General features: G+C 35.0%; 11 non-coding genes across 11 annotated transcripts; all 11 read right to left on the bottom strand.

Moving 5' to 3' along the window:
• Nucleotides 1-2,104: 2,104 nt before the first annotated feature.
• Nucleotides 2,105-2,177, bottom strand: TRNAT-UGU (transfer RNA threonine (anticodon UGU)). Its single transcript has one exon. It is a non-coding gene; the product is annotated as a tRNA-Thr (tRNA).
• Nucleotides 2,178-2,725: 548 nt separating this feature from the next.
• TRNAT-CGU (transfer RNA threonine (anticodon CGU)) lies at nucleotides 2,726-2,798 on the bottom strand. Its single transcript has one exon. It is a non-coding gene; the product is annotated as a tRNA-Thr (tRNA).
• A 2,158-nt stretch (nucleotides 2,799-4,956) lies between these two features.
• TRNAT-UGU (transfer RNA threonine (anticodon UGU)) lies at nucleotides 4,957-5,029 on the bottom strand. The gene has a single exon. It is a non-coding gene; the product is annotated as a tRNA-Thr (tRNA).
• A 522-nt stretch (nucleotides 5,030-5,551) lies between these two features.
• Nucleotides 5,552-5,624, bottom strand: TRNAT-CGU (transfer RNA threonine (anticodon CGU)). Its single transcript has one exon. It is a non-coding gene; the product is annotated as a tRNA-Thr (tRNA).
• Nucleotides 5,625-7,782: 2,158 nt separating this feature from the next.
• TRNAT-UGU (transfer RNA threonine (anticodon UGU)) lies at nucleotides 7,783-7,855 on the bottom strand. Its single transcript has one exon. It is a non-coding gene; the product is annotated as a tRNA-Thr (tRNA).
• Nucleotides 7,856-8,377: 522 nt separating this feature from the next.
• TRNAT-CGU (transfer RNA threonine (anticodon CGU)) lies at nucleotides 8,378-8,450 on the bottom strand. The gene has a single exon. It is a non-coding gene; the product is annotated as a tRNA-Thr (tRNA).
• Nucleotides 8,451-11,222: 2,772 nt separating this feature from the next.
• Nucleotides 11,223-11,295, bottom strand: TRNAT-CGU (transfer RNA threonine (anticodon CGU)). Its single transcript has one exon. It is a non-coding gene; the product is annotated as a tRNA-Thr (tRNA).
• Nucleotides 11,296-13,450: 2,155 nt separating this feature from the next.
• On the bottom strand, nucleotides 13,451-13,523 carry TRNAT-UGU (transfer RNA threonine (anticodon UGU)). The gene has a single exon. It is a non-coding gene; the product is annotated as a tRNA-Thr (tRNA).
• A 1,635-nt stretch (nucleotides 13,524-15,158) lies between these two features.
• TRNAT-UGU (transfer RNA threonine (anticodon UGU)) lies at nucleotides 15,159-15,231 on the bottom strand. Its single transcript has one exon. It is a non-coding gene; the product is annotated as a tRNA-Thr (tRNA).
• A 543-nt stretch (nucleotides 15,232-15,774) lies between these two features.
• On the bottom strand, nucleotides 15,775-15,847 carry TRNAT-CGU (transfer RNA threonine (anticodon CGU)). The gene has a single exon. It is a non-coding gene; the product is annotated as a tRNA-Thr (tRNA).
• A 2,776-nt stretch (nucleotides 15,848-18,623) lies between these two features.
• Nucleotides 18,624-18,696, bottom strand: TRNAT-CGU (transfer RNA threonine (anticodon CGU)). The gene has a single exon. It is a non-coding gene; the product is annotated as a tRNA-Thr (tRNA).
• Nucleotides 18,697-19,509: the final 813 nt, after the last annotated feature.

Below are 19,509 nucleotides of genomic sequence, written 5' to 3'. Positions count from 1 at the left end.
CTCAAGCAATGTAGGGATTAGTCTGTTAGAGGTTTGGGTATGCTCAGTACCTCCTAAGGATCATTTACTATGCTACATGGGAGAAATGCAAAGAAACCGTACAAAGATTTTTCTTTAGGTACCAATTTGACATTGACATGGGAAAAATATCAACTTGAAATGCATATGAAAACTTACAACCCATACAAGCAATGATTGTAAGATAAGGCTTGGTAAAAAAATATAAAGAGAAGCATGATGATTTATTTATATTTTCAATTGTACCAAATTTAAAAATGATTTCATAAATTTTTTCAGGTCAGTATTACTCTATGTGCAAATGGAGTTTTATGGAACCATTCAAAAAACATGAGTTTTTCAAGTGGAAACTTTTTACGAAAGCAAATCTGCTCTAAAGTCTTTGTCTCCACATAGCATTAGATCTCTGGCCATGATTTTCATTTATTTTTTCAATTGTGCCAAATTTAAGAATGATATCTGAATTTTTTTTGTGTCAGTATTAGGATATATGCAGATGGAGATTTATTGAGGCATTCAAAAAAGAAGACTTTTTAAAGCAAAAACACCCTTTCAATGGGGAGCATTTCAAAGAGTTTTTGCTTTATAAAGTGGCTCCTAAAGCACTTTTTAAGAGTTCTTGAAGTGTTTTTGAAGAGTTTTTTTCTAAAGCTTTTTCTTTGCAGCCTTTTCATTTACAGTGTCTACTTTAGAGCAAATTCCATCAGGATCTGCTTCAAAGATGCAATATCCCCTTTTATTTTCACCTGGCATTTTTTAAACCCTGAAGTGGAATAAATCACTCAAAATAGCTATGAGTGTGTGTTCACACTAAGTTCTATTTTTCCTGCATTTTCAGGGCAGAAACTCTACAAGACTGTGCATACAGAGGTTTTTAGCTGAGTTATCAGAGCAGAATCTGGGCAGAAACTCCAAATTTTTAAGGAGCTATGAGATTTGCAGGTGCATTTGTAGAGTTTCCACTCAGTTTCAACTAGGTGGCTATATGCACATGACATCTTTTTTCAGGCGGCTTCCACCACTGGAATCATTTGAAAACCCTATCAAACATTGCTCAAAAGAATGAACATAAGAAATTATATGTAAAACTGACTTGCTCTGTCTATGTTGAGGTTTTTAAATGTCTTTTGACCACTTCAGGTTTCTAAAAATGCCAAGTGGTTAAAAGAAGTCACATGTCCATTCTTTTAGCGTTTTCCACCAGGAGCATGCTGTGTATTTTACAGTACAAATCAGTGGAAAAGCTTAATACATGCCTGGACTTGCAACAAGACTTTTTTTTGAGTGTTTTGCCATTGATTTTGCTTAAAAGAGCTAACTGTTTCTTCATGTTTAAATGGAGTGAAAAATGGTACCAGAAAAAAAGACTTCACCGAAACAATGGGAAAAGCTTTCAAAAAAGCTGTCTCAAAATTGTCCAGGAAACAACCAAAAAGATGACACAAAAGATGATTCAGGGGAAGAAATGTCCTAAATTTCTTGAAAAGTCTTCTGCGTGAAAATCTCATCAAGTTGTCCTGAGTTTAAAAGCCGTCATATGCACATACCAGTTCCTGTTCCAAAAATTCATTAAAAAACTTGTGTTTTTTGAACTCCTAATGGTGTTTGGAAAAGTTTTGATCAAAAGTTCCTGAAAAAACCTCAGTGTGAATCTTTAGGTTATTTGCAGATGGAATTTTATTAAGGCATTTAAAAACAATGAGTTTTGCAAGCAGAAACCACTTAGGAAAACACCACTTTATTAGGTACTTCTGGGAAGAGTTTTTATGTTCATGATGTGTTTCCTGGGGATTTTTTGCAGAGTTTGCAATGAGATTTTCACTCTTAAGGCCTTTTTTTGCAGATTTTTGATTTGAATGTGCCTAGTTTGGAGTAGTTTTCCTCAGGATCGGCTTCACAGAAACAACAAGTTTTTTTTTTCTTTGCCGCAACGTTTTTTTGAAAACCTGAAATGGATGAAAACTATCCAAGTAATGGAATTATTACATCTGAACATTTTTTTCTCAGTATAATAAACCTTCACCTTAGCAGGTATTTTTTATAGATAAGCTCAAGTATCAAACTATTCAGTTTCAAAATAACACAAAGGCTCCAGTGAGAATTGAACTCACGACCCCTGGTTTACAAGACCAGTGCTCTAACCACTGAGCTATGAAGCCAGCGAAACTTTGCCCCATCTTTTGATCTCAATTTCGAACAGTGCAATAGCCATTCAGTTGCATTAACAACACAAGTCCATTCATTTTTAGGTTGAAATCACACTCTTAACATAATGTCCCATCACCAACAAACCAACAACTGCTCTTGCAATGCAAAAGCATGACTTGCAAACATTCTGAAGCTTCAGTTCTATAACTGACAACCTGTTTATTGGCAATCTGATGTGCAAAAAAATCAAATCGCATGGACTGGCAAAGAAGAGAATTCTACTGCTTGCTTAAATAAAATATGTAATTCTTTATATTACAAAATCACACATCAAGAATTGATTAAAAAAGGTCATTAGACTCCTCAAGCTCTGCTAGAGGTAGCATAATTAAGGAATTTGACAAACATGTTACCCGAATGTCATATATGATCATGGTCTTATCAAGAACTTTTGAAAAGGATGTCGTAACTTCACATAAAGTCAATATTGAATCGCACCAACTTTATATCACGTACCAAACAGATAAGCAAGTTTTATATGAGAGACAAAGAGTTTGCAAGGCTTCAGTGAGAGTCGAACTCACGACCCCTGGTTTACGAGACCAGTGCTCTAACCTCTGAGCTATGAAGCCATTGAAAAGCAACAATTTCTCAAGCAATGTAGGGATTAGTCTGTTAGAGGTTTGGGTATGCTCAGTACCTCCTAAGGATCATTTACTATGCTACATGGGAGAAATGCAAAGAAACCGTACAAAGATTTTTCTTTAGGTACCAATTTGACATTGACATGGGAAAAATATCAACTTGAAATGCATATGAAAACTTACAACCCATACAAGCAATGATTGTAAGATAAGGCTTGGTAAAAAAATATAAAGAGAAGCATGATGATTTATTTATATTTTCAATTGTACCAAATTTAAAAATGATTTCATAAATTTTTTCAGGTCAGTATTACTCTATGTGCAAATGGAGTTTTATGGAACCATTCAAAAAACATGAGTTTTTCAAGTGGAAACTTTTTACGAAAGCAAATCTGCTCTAAAGTCTTTGTCTCCACATAGCATTAGATCTCTGGCCATGATTTTCATTTATTTTTTCAATTGTGCCAAATTTAAGAATGATATCTGAATTTTTTTTGTGTCAGTATTAGGATATATGCAGATGGAGATTTATTGAGGCATTCAAAAAAGAAGACTTTTTAAAGCAAAAACACCCTTTCAATGGGGAGCATTTCAAAGAGTTTTATGCTTTATAAAGTGGCTCCTAAAGCACTTTTTAAGAGTTCTTGAAGTGTTTTTGAAGATTTTTTTTCTAAAGCTTTTTCTTTGCAGCCTTTTGATTTACAGTGTCTACTTTAGAGCAAATTCCATCAGGATCTGCTTCAAAGATGCAATATCCCCTTTTATTTTCACCTGGCATTTTTTAAACCCTGAAGTGGAATAAATCACTCAAAATAGCTATGAGTGTGTGTTCACACTAAGTTCTATTTTTCCTGCATTTTCAGGGCATAAACTCTACAAGACTGTGCATACAGAGGTTTTTAGCTGAGTTATCAGAGCAGAATCTGGGCAGAAACTCCAAATTTTTAAGGAGCTATGAGATTTGCAGGTGCATTTGTAGAGTTTCCACTCAGTTTCAACTAGGTGGCTATATGCACATGACATCTTTTTTCAGGCGGCTTCCACCACTGGAATCATTTGAAAACCCTATCAAACATTGCTCAAAAGAATGAACATAAGAAATTATATGTAAAACTGACTTGCTCTGTCTATGTTGAGGTTTTTAAATGTCTTTTGACCACTTCAGGTTTCTAAAAATGCCAAGCGGTTAAAAGAAGTCACATGTCCATTCTTTTAGCGTTTTCCACCAGGAGCATGCTGTGTATTTTACAGTACAAATCAGTGGAAAAGCTTAATACATGCCTGGACTTGCAACAAGACTTTTTTTTGAGTGTTTTTCCATTGATTTTGCTTAAAAGAGCTAACTGTTTCTTCATGTTTAAATGGAGTGAAAAATGGTACCAGAAAAAAAGACTTCACCGAAACAATGGGAAAACCTTTCAAAAAAGCTGTCTCAAAATTGTCCAGGAAACAACCAAAAAGATGACACAAAAGACGATTCAGGGGAAGAAATGTCCTAAATTTCTTGAAAAGTCTTCTGCGTGAAAAACTCATCAAGTTGTCCTGAGTTTAAAAGCCGTCATATGCACATACCAGTTCCTGTTCCAAAAATTCATTAAAAAACTGAGTGTGTGCGCAGTCCAACACTTCAAACAAAACTTGTGTTTTTTGAACTCCTAATGGTGTTTGGAAAAGTTTTGATCAAAAGTTCCTGAAAAAACCTCAGTGTGAATCTTTAGGTTATTTGCAGATGGAATTTTATTAAGGCATTTAAAAACAATGAGTTTTGCAAGCAGAAACCACTTAGGAAAACACCACTTTATTAGGTACTTCTGGGAAGAGTTTTTATGTTCATGATGTGTTTCCTGGGGATTTTTTGCAGAGTTTGCAATGAGATTTTCACTCTTAAGGCCTTTTTTTGCAGATTTTTGATTTGAATGTGCCTAGTTTGGAGTAGTTTTCCTCAGGATCGGCTTCACAGAAACAACAAGTTTTTTTTTTCTTTGCCGCAACGTTTTTTTGAAAACCTGAAATGGATGAAAACTATCCAAGTAATGGAATTATTACATCTGAACATTTTTTTCTCAGTATAATAAACCTTCACCTTAGCAGGTATTTTTTATAGATAAGCTCAAGTATCAAACTATTCAGTTTCAAAATAACACAAAGGCTCCAGTGAGAATTGAACTCACGACCCCTGGTTTACAAGACCAGTGCTCTAACCACTGAGCTATGAAGCCAGCGAAACTTTGCCCCATCTTTTGATCTCTATTTCGAACAGTGCAATAGCCATTCAGTTGCATTAACAACACAAGTCCATTCATTTTTAGGTTGAAATCACACTCTTAACATAATGTCCCATCACCAACAAACCAACAACTGCTCTTGCAATGCAAAAGCATGACTTGCAAACATTCTGAAGCTTCAGTTCTATAACTGACAACCTGTTTATTGGCAATCTGATGTGCAAAAAAATCAAATCGCATGGACTGGCAAAGAAGAGAATTCTACTGCTTGCTTAAATAAAATATGTAATTCTTTATATTACAAAATCACACATCAAGAATTGATTAAAAAAGGTCATTAGACTCCTCAAGCTCTGCTAGAGGTAGCATAATTAAGGAATTTGACAAACATGTTACCCGAATGTCCTTTTGAAAAGGATGTCGTAACTTCACATAAAGTCAATATTGAATCGCACCAACTTTATATCACGTACCAAACAGATAAGCAAGTTTTATATGAGAGACAAAGAGTTTGCAAGGCTTCAGTGAGAGTCGAACTCACGACCCCTGGTTTACGAGACCAGTGCTCTAACCTCTGAGCTATGAAGCCATTGAAAAGCAACAATTTCTCAAGCAATGTAGGGATTAGTCTGTTAGAGGTTTGGGTATGCTCAGTACCTCCTAAGGATCATTTACTATGCTACATGGGAGAAATGCAAAGAAACCGTACAAAGATTTTTCTTTAGGTACCAATTTGACATTGACATGGGAAAAATATCAACTTGAAATGCATATGAAAACTTACAACCCATACAAGCAATGATTGTAAGATAAGGCTTGGTAAAAAAATATAAAGAGAAGCATGATGATTTATTTATATTTTCAATTGTACCAAATTTAAAAATGATTTCATAAATTTTTTCAGGTCAGTATTACTCTATGTGCAAATGGAGTTTTATGGAACCATTCAAAAAACATGAGTTTTTCAAGTGGAAACTTTTTACGAAAGCAAATCTGCTCTAAAGTCTTTGTCTCCACATAGCATTAGATCTCTGGCCATGATTTTCATTTATTTTTTCAATTGTGCCAAATTTAAGAATGATATCTGAATTTTTTTTGTGTCAGTATTAGGATATATGCAGATGGAGATTTATTGAGGCATTCAAAAAAGAAGACTTTTTAAAGCAAAAACACCCTTTCAATGGGGAGCATTTCAAAGAGTTTTATGCTTTATAAAGTGGCTCCTAAAGCACTTTTTAAGAGTTCTTGAAGTGTTTTTGAAGAGTTTTTTTCTAAAGCTTTTTCTTTGCAGCCTTTTGATTTACAGTGTCTACTTTAGAGCAAATTCCATCAGGATCTGCTTCAAAGATGCAATATCCCCTTTTATTTTCACCTGGCATTTTTTAAACCCTGAAGTGGAATAAATCACTCAAAATAGCTATGAGTGTGTGTTCACACTAAGTTCTATTTTTCCTGCATTTTCAGGGCATAAACTCTACAAGACTGTGCATACAGAGGTTTTTAGCTGAGTTATCAGAGCAGAATCTGGGCAGAAACTCCAAATTTTTAAGGAGCTATGAGATTTGCAGGTGCATTTGTAGAGTTTCCACTCAGTTTCAACTAGGTGGCTATATGCACATGACATCTTTTTTCAGGCGGCTTCCACCACTGGAATCATTTGAAAACCCTATCAAACATTGCTCAAAAGAATGAACATAAGAAATTATATGTAAAACTGACTTGCTCTGTCTATGTTGAGGTTTTTAAATGTCTTTTGACCACTTCAGGTTTCTAAAAATGCCAAGCGGTTAAAAGAAGTCACATGTCCATTCTTTTAGCGTTTTCCACCAGGAGCATGCTGTGTATTTTACAGTACAAATCAGTGGAAAAGCTTAATACATGCCTGGACTTGCAACAAGACTTTTTTTTGAGTGTTTTTCCATTGATTTTGCTTAAAAGAGCTAACTGTTTCTTCATGTTTAAATGGAGTGAAAAATGGTACCAGAAAAAAAGACTTCACCGAAACAATGGGAAAACCTTTCAAAAAAGCTGTCTCAAAATTGTCCAGGAAACAACCAAAAAGATGACACAAAAGACGATTCAGGGGAAGAAATGTCCTAAATTTCTTGAAAAGTCTTCTGCGTGAAAAACTCATCAAGTTGTCCTGAGTTTAAAAGCCGTCATATGCACATACCAGTTCCTGTTCCAAAAATTCATTAAAAAACTGAGTGTGTGCGCAGTCCAACACTTCAAACAAAACTTGTGTTTTTTGAACTCCTAATGGTGTTTGGAAAAGTTTTGATCAAAAGTTCCTGAAAAAACCTCAGTGTGAATCTTTAGGTTATTTGCAGATGGAATTTTATTAAGGCATTTAAAAACAATGAGTTTTGCAAGCAGAAACCACTTAGGAAAACACCACTTTATTAGGTACTTCTGGGAAGAGTTTTTATGTTCATGATGTGTTTCCTGGGGATTTTTTGCAGAGTTTGCAATGAGATTTTCACTCTTAAGGCCTTTTTTTGCAGATTTTTGATTTGAATGTGCCTAGTTTGGAGTAGTTTTCCTCAGGATCGGCTTCACAGAAACAACAAGTTTTTTTTTTCTTTGCCGCAACGTTTTTTTGAAAACCTGAAATGGATGAAAACTATCCAAGTAATGGAATTATTACATCTGAACATTTTTTTCTCAGTATAATAAACCTTCACCTTAGCAGGTATTTTTTATAGATAAGCTCAAGTATCAAACTATTCAGTTTCAAAATAACACAAAGGCTCCAGTGAGAATTGAACTCACGACCCCTGGTTTACAAGACCAGTGCTCTAACCACTGAGCTATGAAGCCAGCGAAACTTTGCCCCATCTTTTGATCTCTATTTCGAACAGTGCAATAGCCATTCAGTTGCATGAACAACACAAGTCCATTCATTTTTAGGTTGAAATCACACTCTTAACATAATGTCCCATCACCAACAAACCAACAACTGCTCTTGCAATGCAAAAGCATGACTTGCAAACATTCTGAAGCTTCAGTTCTATAACTGACAACCTGTTTATTGGCAATCTGATGTGCAAAAAAATCAAATCGCATGGACTGGCAAAGAAGAGAATTCTACTGCTTGCTTAAATAAAATATGTAATTCTTTATATTACAAAATCACACATCAAGAATTGATTAAAAAAGGTCATTAGACTCCTCAAGCTCTGCTAGAGGTAGCATAATTAAGGAATTTGACAAACATGTTACCCGAATGTCCTTTTGAAAAGGATGTCGTAACTTCACATAAAGTCAATATTGAATCGCACCAACTTTATATCACGTACCAAACAGATAAGCAAGTTTTATATGAGAGACAAAGAGTTTGCAAGGCTTCAGTGAGAGTCGAACTCACGACCCCTGGTTTACGAGACCAGTGCTCTAACCTCTGAGCTATGAAGCCATTGAAAAGCAACAATTTCTCAAGCAATGTAGGGATTAGTCTGTTAGAAGTTTGGGTACGCTCAGTACCTCCTAAGGATCATTTACTATGCTACATGGGAGAAATGCAAAGAAACCGTACAAAGATTTTTCTTTAGGTACCAATTTGACATTGACATGGGAAAAATATCAACTTGAAATGCATATGAAAACTTACAACCCATACAAGCAATGATTGTAAGATAAGGCTTGGTAAAAAAATATAAAGAGAAGCATGATGATTTATTTATATTTTCAATTGTACCAAATTTAAAAATGATTTCATAAATTTTTTCAGGTCAGTATTACTCTATGTGCAAATGGAGTTTTATGGAACCATTCAAAAAACATGAGTTTTTCAAGTGGAAACTTTTTACGAAAGCAAATCTGCTCTAAAGTCTTTGTCTCCACATAGCATTAGATCTCTGGCCATGATTTTCATTTATTTTTTCAATTGTGCCAAATTTAAGAATGATATCTGAATTTTTTTTGTGTCAGTATTAGAATATATGCAGATGGAGATTTATTGAGGCATTCAAAAAAGAAGACTTTTTAAAGCAAAAACACCCTTTCAATGGGGAGCATTTCAAAGAGTTTTTGCTTTATAAAGTGGCTCCTAAAGCACTTTTTAAGAGTTCTTGAAGTGTTTTTGAAGAGTTTTTTTCTAAAGCTTTTTCTTTGCAGCCTTTTGATTTACAGTGTCTACTTTAGAGCAAATTCCATCAGGATCTGCTTCAAAGATGCAATATCCCCTTTTATTTTCACCTGGCATTTTTTAAACCCTGAAGTGGAATAAATCACTCAAAATAACTATGAGTGTGTGTTCACACTAAGTTCTATTTTTCCTGCATTTTCAGGGCAGAAACTCTACAAGACTGTGCATACAGAGGTTTTTAGCTGAGTTATCAGAGCAGAATCTGGGCAGAAACTCCAAATTTTTAAGGAGCTATGAGATTTGCAGGTGCATTTGTAGAGTTTCCACTCAGTTTCAACTAGGTGGCTATATGCACATGACATCTTTTTTCAGGCGGCTTCCACCACTGGAATCATTTGAAAACCCTATCAAACATTGCTCAAAAGAATGAACATAAGAAATTATATGTAAAACTGACTTGCTCTGTCTATGTTGAGGTTTTTAAATGTCTTTTGACCACTTCAGGTTTCTAAAAATGCCAAGCGGTTAAAAGAAGTCACATGTCCATTCTTTTAGCGTTTTCCACCAGGAGCATGCTGTGTATTTTACAGTACAAATCAGTGGAAAAGCTTAATACATGCCTGGACTTGCAACAAGACTTTTTTTTGAGTGTTTTGCCATTGATTTTGCTTAAAAGAGCTAACTGTTTCTTCATGTTTAAATGGAGTGAAAAATGGTACCAGAAAAAAAGACTTCACCGAAACAATGGGAAAACCTTTCAAAAAAGCTGTCTCAAAATTGTCCAGGAAACAACCAAAAAGATGACACAAAAGACGATTCAGGGGAAGAAATGTCCTAAATTTCTTGAAAAGTCTTCTGCGTGAAAAACTCATCAAGTTGTCCTGAGTTTAAAAGCCGTCATGTGCACATACCAGTTCCTGTTCCAAAAATTCATTAAAAAACTGAGTGTGTGCGCAGTCCAACACTTCAAACAAAACTTGTGTTTTTTGAACTCCTAATGGTGTTTGGAAAAGTTTTGATCAAAAGTTCCTGAAAAAACCTCAGTGTGAATCTTTAGGTTATTTGCAGATGGAATTTTATTAAGGCATTTAAAAACAATGAGTTTTGCAAGCAGAAACCACTTAGGAAAACACCACTTTATTAGGTACTTCTGGGAAGAGTTTTTATGTTCATGATGTGTTTCCTGGGGATTTTTTGCAGAGTTTGCAATGAGATTTTCACTCTTAAGGCCTTTTTTGCAGATTTTTGATTTGAATGTGCCTAGTTTGGAGTAGTTTTCCTCAGGATCGGCTTCACAGAAGCAACAAGTATTTTTTTTCTTTGCCACAACATTTTTTTGAAAACCTGAAATGGATGAAAACTCTCCAAGTAATGTAATTATTAAGTCTGAACATTTTTTTCTCAGTATAATAAACCTTAACCTTAGCAGGTATTTTTTATAGATAAGCTCAAGTATCAAACTATTCAGTTTCAAAATAACACAAAGGCTCCAGTGAGAATTTAACTCACGACCCCTGGTTTACAAGACCAGTGCTCTAACCACTGAGCTATGAAGCCAGCGAAACTTTGCCCCATCTTTTGATCTCTATTTCGAACAGTGCAATAGCCATTCAGTTGCATTAACAACACAAGTCCATTCATTTTTAGGTTGAAATCACACTCTTAACATAATGTCCCATCACCAACAAACCAACAACTGCTCTTGCAATGCAAAAGCATGACTTGCAAACATTCTGAAGCTTCAGTTCTATAACTGACAACCTGTTTATTGGCAATCTGATGTGCAAAAAAATCAAATCGCATGGACTGGCAAAGAAGAGAATTCTACTGCTTGCTTAAATAAAATATGTAATTCTTTATATTACAAAATCACACATCAAGAATTGATTAAAAAAGGTCATTAGACTCCTCAAGCTCTGCTAGAGGTAGCATAATTAAGGAATTTGACAAACATGTTACCCGAATGTCATATACTTGTCTTATCAAGTACTTTTGAAAAGGATGTCGTAACTTCACATAAAGTCAATATTGAATCGCACCAACTTTATATCACATACCAAACAGATAAGCAAGTTTTATATGAGAGACAAAGAGTTTGTAAGGCTTCAGTGAGAGTCGAACTCACGACTCCTGGTTTACGAGACCGGTGCTCTAACCTCTGAGCTATGAAGCCATTCAAAAGCAACAATTTCTCAAGCAATGTAGGGATTAGTCTGTTAGAGGTTTGGGTATGCTCAGTACCTCCTAAGGATCATTTACTATGCTACATGGGAGAAATGCAAAGAAACCGTACAAAGATTTTTCTTTAGGTGCCAATTTGACATTGATATGGGAAAAATATCAACTTGAAATGCATATGAAAACTTACAACCCATACAAGCAATGATTGTAAGATAAGGCTTGGTAAAAAAATATAAAGAGAAGCATGATGATTTATTTATATTTTCAATTGTACCAAATTTAAAAATGATTTCATAAATTTTTTCAGGTCAGTATTACTCTATGTGCAAATGGAGTTTTATGGAACCAGTCAAAAAACATGAGTTTTTCAAGTGGAAACTTTTTACGAAAGCAAATCTGCTCTAAAGTCTTTGTCTCCACATAGCATTAGATCTCTGGCCATGATTTTCATTTATTTTTTCAATTGTGCCAAATTTAAGAATGATATCTGAATTTTTTTTGTGTCAGTATTAGGATATATGCAGATGGAGATTTATTGAGGCATTCAAAAAAGAAGACTTTTTAAAGCAAAAACACCCTCTCAATGGGGAGCATTTAAAGGAGTTTTAGCTTTATAAAGTGGCTCCTAAAGCACTTTTTAAGAGTTCTTGAAGTGTTTTTGAAGAGTTTTTTTCTAAAGCTTTTTCTTTGCAGCCTTTTGATTTACAGTGTCTACTTTAGAGCAAATTCCAGCAGGATCTGCTTCAAAGATGCAATATCCCCTTTTATTTTCACCTGGCATTTTTCAAACCCTGAAGTGGATAAATCACTCAAAATAGCTATGAGTGTGTGTTCACACTAAGTTCTATTTTTCCTGGATTTTCAGGGCAGAAACTCTACAAGACTGTGCATACAGAGGTTTTTAGCTGAGTTATCAGAGCAGAATCTGGGCAGAAACTCCAAATTTTTAAGGAGCTATGAGATTTGCAGGTGCATTTGTAGAGTTTCCACTCAGTTTCAACTAGGTGGCTATATGCACATGACATCTTTTTTCAGGCGGCTTCCACCACTTGAATCATTTGAAAACCCTATCAAACATTGCTCAAAAGAATGAACATAAGAAATTATATGTAAAACTGACTTGCTCTGTCTATGTTGAGATTTTTAAATGTCTTTTGACCACTTCAGGTTTCTAAAAATGCCAAGCGGTTAAAAGAAGTCACATGTCCATTCTTTTAGCGTTTTCCACCAGGAGCATGCTGTGTATTTTACAATACAAATCAGTGGAAAAGCTTAATACATGCCTGGGCTTGCAACAAGACTTTTTTTGGAGTGTTTTGCCATTGATTTTGCTTAAAAGAGCTAACTGTTTCTTCATGTTTAAATGGAGTGAAAAATGCTACCAGAAAAAAAGACTTCACCGAAACAATGGGAAAACCTTTCAAAAAAGCTGTCTCAAAATTGTCCAGGAAACAACCAAAAAGATGACACAAAAGACGATTCAGGGGAAGAAATGTCCTAAATTTCTTGAAAAGTCTTCTGCGTGAAAAACTCATCAAGTTGTCCTGAGTTTAAAAGCCGTCATATGCACATACCAGTTCCTGTTCCAAAAATTCATTAAAAAACTGAGTGTGTGCGCAGTCCAACACTTCAAACAAAACTTGTGTTTTTTGAACTCCTAATGGTGTTTGGAAAAGTTTTGATCAAAAGTTCCTGAAAAAACCTCAGTGTGAATCTTTAGGTTATTTGCAGATGGAATTTTATTAAGGCATTTAAAAACAATGAGTTTTGCAAGCAGAAACCACTTAGGAAAACACCACTTTATTAGGTACTTCTGGGAAGAGTTTTTATGTTCATGATGTGTTTCCTGGGGATTTTTTGCAGAGTTTGCAATGAGATTTTCACTCTTAAGGCCTTTTTTGCAGATTTTTGATTTGAATGTGCCTAGTTTGGAGTAGTTTTCCTCAGGATCGGCTTCACAGAAGCAACAAGTATTTTTTTTCTTTGCCACAACATTTTTTTGAAAACCTGAAATGGATGAAAACTCTCCAAGTAATGTAATTATTAAGTCTGAACATTTTTTTCTCAGTATAATAAACCTTAACCTTAGCAGGTATTTTTTATAGATAAGCTCAAGTATCAAACTATTCAGTTTCAAAATAACACAAAGGCTCCAGTGAGAATTGAACTCACGACCCCTGGTTTACAAGACCAGTGCTCTAACCACTGAGCTATGAAGCCAGCGAAACTTTGCCCCATCTTTTGATCTCTATTTCGAACAGTGCAATAGCCATTCAGTTGCATTAACAACACAAGTCCATTCATTTTTAGGTTGAAATCACACTCTTAACATAATGTCCCATCACCAACAAACCAACAACTGCTCTTGCAATGCAAAAGCATGACTTGCAAACATTCTGAAGCTTCAGTTCTATAACTGACAACCTGTTTATTGGCAATCTGATGTGCAAAAAAATCAAATCGCATGGACTGGCAAAGAAGAGAATTCTACTGCTTGCTTAAATAAAATATGTAATTCTTTATATTACAAAAGTGTGTGTTCACACTAAGTTCTATTTTTCCTGCATTTTCAGGGCAGATACTCTACAAGACTGTGCATACAGAGGTTTTTAGCTGAGTTATCAGAGCAGAATCTGGGCAGAAACTCCAAATTTTTAAGGAGCTATGAGATTTGCAGGTGCATTTGTAGAGTTTCCACTCAGTTTCAACTAGGTGGCTATATGCACATGACATCTTTTTTCAGGCGGCTTCCACCACTGGAATCATTTGAAAACCCTATCAAACATTGCTCAAAAGAATGAACATAAGAAATTATATGTAAAACTGACTTGCTCTGTCTATGTTGAGATTTTTAAATGTCTTTTGACCACTTCAGGTTTCTAAAAATGCCAAGCGGTTAAAAGAAGTCACATGTCCATTCTTTTAGCGTTTTCCACCAGGAGCATGCTGTGTATTTTACAATACAAATCAGTGGAAAAGCTTAATACATGCCTGGGCTTGCAACAAGACTTTTTTTGGAGTGTTTTGCCATTGATTTTGCTTAAAAGAGCTAACTGTTTCTTCATGTTTAAATGGAGTGAAAAATGCTACCAGAAAAAAAGACTTCACCGAAACAATGGGAAAACCTTTCAAAAAAGCTGTCTCAAAATTGTCCAGGAAACAACCAAAAAGATGACACAAAAGACGATTCAGGGGAAGAAATGTCCTAAATTTCTTGAAAAGTCTTCTGCGTGAAAAACTCATCAAGTTGTCCTGAGTTTAAAAGCCGTCATATGCACATACCAGTTCCTGTTCCAAAAATTCATTAAAAAACTGAGTGTGTGCGCAGTCCAACACTTCAAACAAAACTTGTGTTTTTTGAACTCCTAATGGTGTTTGGAAAAGTTTTGATCAAAAGTTCCTGAAAAAACCTCAGTGTGAATCTTTAGGTTATTTGCAGATGGAATTTTATTAAGGCATTTAAAAACAATGAGTTTTGCAAGCAGAAACCACTTAGGAAAACACCACTTTATTAGGTACTTCTGGGAAGAGTTTTTATGTTCATGATGTGTTTCCTGGGGATTTTTTGCAGAGTTTGCAATGAGATTTTCACTCTTAAGGCCTTTTTTGCAGATTTTTGATTTGAATGTGCCTAGTTTGGAGTAGTTTTCCTCAGGATCGGCTTCACAGAAGCAACAAGTATTTTTTTTCTTTGCCACAACATTTTTTTGAAAACCTGAAATGGATGAAAACTCTCCAAGTAATGTAATTATTAAGTCTGAACATTTTTTTCTCAGTATAATAAACCTTAACCTTAGCAGGTATTTTTTATAGATAAGCTCAAGTATCAAACTATTCAGTTTCAAAATAACACAAAGGCTCCAGTGAGAATTGAACTCACGACCCCTGGTTTACAAGACCAGTGCTCTAACCACTGAGCTATGAAGCCAGCGAAACTTTGCCCCATCTTTTGATCTCTATTTCGAACAGTGCAATAGCCATTCAGTTGCATTAACAACACAAGTCCATTCATTTTTAGGTTGAAATCACACTCTTAACATAATGTCCCATCACCAACAAACCAACAACTGCTCTTGCAATGCAAAAGCATGACTTGCAAACATTCTGAAGCTTCAGTTCTATAACTGACAACCTGTTTATTGGCAATCTGATGTGCAAAAAAATCAAATCGCATGGACTGGCAAAGAAGAGAATTCTACTGCTTGCTTAAATAAAATATGTAATTCTTTATATTACAAAATCACACATCAAGAATTGATTAAAAAAGGTCATTAGACTCCTCAAGCTCTGCTAGAGGTAGCATAATTAAGGAATTTGACAAACATGTTACCCGAATGTCATATACTTGTCTTATCAAGTACTTTTGAAAAGGATGTCGTAACTTCACATAAAGTCAATATTGAATCGCACCAACTTTATATCACATACCAAACAGATAAGCAAGTTTTATATGAGAGACAAAGAGTTTGTAAGGCTTCAGTGAGAGTCGAACTCACGACCCCTGGTTTACGAGACCAGTGCTCTAACCTCTGAGCTATGAAGCCATTGAAAAGCAACAATTTCTCAAGCAATGTAGGGATTAGTCTGTTAGAGGTTTGGGTATGCTCAGTACCTCCTAAGGATCATTTACTATGCTACATGGGAGAAATGCAAAGAAACCGTACAAAGATTTTTCTTTAGGTACCAATTTGACATTGATATGGGAAAAATATCAACTTGAAATGCATATGAAAACTTACAACCCATACAAGCAATGATTGTAAGATAAGGCTTGGTAAAAAAATATAAAGAGAAGCATGATGATTTATTTATATTTTCAATTGTACCAAATTTAAAAATGATTTCATAAATTTTTTCAGGTCAGTATTACTCTATGTGCAAATGGAGTTTTATGGAACCATTCAAAAAACATGAGTTTTTCAAGTGGAAACTTTTTACGAAAGCAAATCTGCTCTAAAGTCTTTGTCTCCACATAGCATTAGATCTCTGGCCATGATTTTCATTTATTTTTTCAATTGTGCCAAATTTAAGAATGATATCTGAATTTTTTTTGTGTCAGTATTAGGATATATGCAGATGGAGATTTATTGAGGCATTCAAAAAAGAAGACTTTTTAAAGCAAAAACACCCTCTCAATGGGGAGCATTTAAAGGAGTTTTAGCTTTATAAAGTGGCTCCTAAAGCACTTTTTAAGAGTTCTTGAAGTGTTTTTGAAGAGTTTTTTTCTAAAGCTTTTTCTTTGCAGCCTTTTGATTTACAGTGTCTACTTTAGAGCAAATTCCAGCAGGATCTGCTTCAAAGATGCAATATCCCCTTTTATTTTCACCTGGCATTTTTCAAACCCTGAAGTGGATAAATCACTCAAAATAGCTATGAGTGTGTGTTCACACTAAGTTCTATTTTTCCTGCATTTTCAGGGCAGAAACTCTACAAGACTGTGCATACAAAGGTTTTTAGCTGAGTTATCAGAGCAGAATCTGGGCAGAAACTCCAAATTTTTAAGGAGCTATGAGATTTGCAGGTGCATTTGTAGAGTTTCCACTCAGTTTCAACTAGGTGGCTATATGCACATGACATCTTTTTTCAGGCGGCTTCCACCACTGGAATCATTTGAAAACCCTATCAAACATTGCTCAAAAGAATGAACATAAGAAATTATATGTAAAACTGACTTGCTCTGTCTATGTTGAGGTTTTTAAATGTCTTTTGACCACTTCAGGTTTCTAAAAATGCCAAGCGGTTAAAAGAAGTCACATGTCCATTCTTTTAGCGTTTTCCACCAGGAGCATGCTGTGTATTTTACAGTACAAATCAGTGGAAAAGCTTAATACATGCCTGGACTTGCAACAAGACTTTTTTTTGAGTGTTTTGTCATTGATTTTGCTTAAAAGAGCTAACTGTTTCTTCATGTTTAAATGGAGTGAAAAATGCTACCAGAAAAAAAGACTTCACCGAAACAATGGGAAAACCTTTCAAAAAAGCTGTCTCAAAATTGTCCAGGAAACAACCAAAAAGATGACACAAAAGACGATTCAGGGGAAGAAATGTCCTAAATTTCTTGAAAAGTCTTCTGCGTGAAAAACTCATCAAGTTGTCCTGAGTTTAAAAGCCGTCATATGCACATACCAGTTCCTGTTCCAAAAATTCATTAAAAAACTGAGTGTGTGCGCAGTCCAACACTTCAAACAAAACTTGTGTTTTTTGAACTCCTAATGGTGTTTGGAAAAGTTTTGATCAAAAGTTCCTGAAAAAACCTCAGTGTGAATCTTTAGGTTATTTGCAGATGGAATTTTATTAAGGCATTTAAAAACAATGAGTTTTGCAAGCAGAAACCACTTAGGAAAACACCACTTTATTAGGTACTTCTGGGAAGAGTTTTTATGTTCATGATGTGTTTCCTGGGGATTTTTTGCAGAGTTTGCAATGAGATTTTCACTCTTAAGGCCTTTTTTGCAGATTTTTGATTTGAATGTGCCTAGTTTGGAGTAGTTTTCCTCAGGATCGGCTTCACAGAAGCAACAAGTATTTTTTTTCTTTGCCACAACATTTTTTTGAAAACCTGAAATGGATGAAAACTCTCCAAGTAATGTAATTATTAAGTCTGAACATTTTTTTCTCAGTATAATAAACCTTAACCTTAGCAGGTATTTTTTATAGATAAGCTCAAGTATCAAACTATTCAGTTTCAAAATAACACAAATGCTCCAGTGAGAATTGAACTCACGACCCCTGGTTTACAAGACCAGTGCTCTAACCACTGAGCTATGAAGCCAGCGAAACTTTGCCCCATCTTTTGATTTCTATTTCGAACAGTGCAATAGCCATTCAGTTGCATTAACAACACAAGTCCATTCCTTTTTAGGTTGAAATCACACTCTTAACATAATGTCCCATCACCAACAAACCAACAACTGCTCTTGCAATGCAAAAGCATGACTTGCAAACATTCTGAAGCTTCAGTTCTATAACTGACAACCTGTTTATTGGCAATCTGATGTGCAAAAAAATCAAATCGCATGGACTGGCAAAGAAGAGAATTCTACTGCTTGCTTAAATAAAATATGTAATTCTTTATATTACAAAATCACACATCAAGAATTGATTAAAAAAGGTCATTAGACTCCTCAAGCTCTGCTAGAGGTAGCATAATTAAGGAATTTGACAAACATGTTACCCGAATGTCATATATGATCATGGTCTTATCAATAACTTTTGAAAAGGATGTCGTAACTTCACATAAAGTCAATATTGAATCGCACCAACTTTATATCACGTACCAAACAGATAAGCAAGTTTTATATGAGAGACAAAGAGTTTGTAAGGCTTCAGTGAGAGTCGAACTCACGACCCCTAGTTTACGAGACCAGTGCTCTAACCTCTGAGCTATGAAGCCATTGAAAAGCAACAATTTCTCAAGCAATGTAGGGATTTGTCTGTTAGAGGTTTGGGTATGCTCAGTACCTCCTAAGGATCATTTACTATGCTACATGGGAGAAATGCAAAGAAACCGTACAAAGATTTTTCTTTAGGTACCAATTTGACATTGACATGGGAAAAATATCAACTTGAAATGCATATGAAAACTTACAACCCATACAAGCAATGATTGTAAGATAAGGCTTGGTAAAAAAATATAAAGAGAAGCATGATGATTTATTTATATTTTCAATTGTACCAAATTTAAAAATGATTTCATAAATTTTTTCAGGTCAGTATTACTCTATGTGCAAATGGAGTTTTATGGAACCATTCAAAAAACATGAGTTTTTCAAGTGGAAACTTTTTACGAAAGCAAATCTGCTCTAAAGTCTTTGTCTCCACATAGCATTAGATCTCTGGCCATGATTTTCATTTATTTTTTCAATTGTGCCAAATTTAAGAATGATATCTGAATTTTTTTTCCACTCAGTTTCAACTAGGTGGCTATATGCACATGACATCTTTTTTCAGGCGGCTTCCACCACTGGAATCATTTGAAAACCCTATCAAACATTGCTCAAAAGAATGAACATAAGAAATTATATGTAAAACTGACTTGCTCTGTCTATGTTGAGGTTTTTAAATGTCTTTTGACCACTTCAGGTTTCTAAAAATGCCAAGCGGTTAAAAGAAGTCACATGTCCATTCTTTTAGCGTTTTCCACCAGGAGCATGCTGTGTATTTTACAGTACAAATCAGTGGAAAAGCTTAATACATGCCTGGACTT

Source organism: Ranitomeya imitator, chromosome 1 (genome assembly GCF_032444005.1).
Source record: "Ranitomeya imitator isolate aRanImi1 chromosome 1, aRanImi1.pri, whole genome shotgun sequence".
Classification (NCBI taxonomy): Eukaryota; Metazoa; Chordata; class Amphibia; order Anura; family Dendrobatidae; genus Ranitomeya; species Ranitomeya imitator.
The sequence above is the reverse complement of the archived record's forward strand: the minus strand, read 5'-3'. Positions and strand labels throughout refer to the sequence as shown.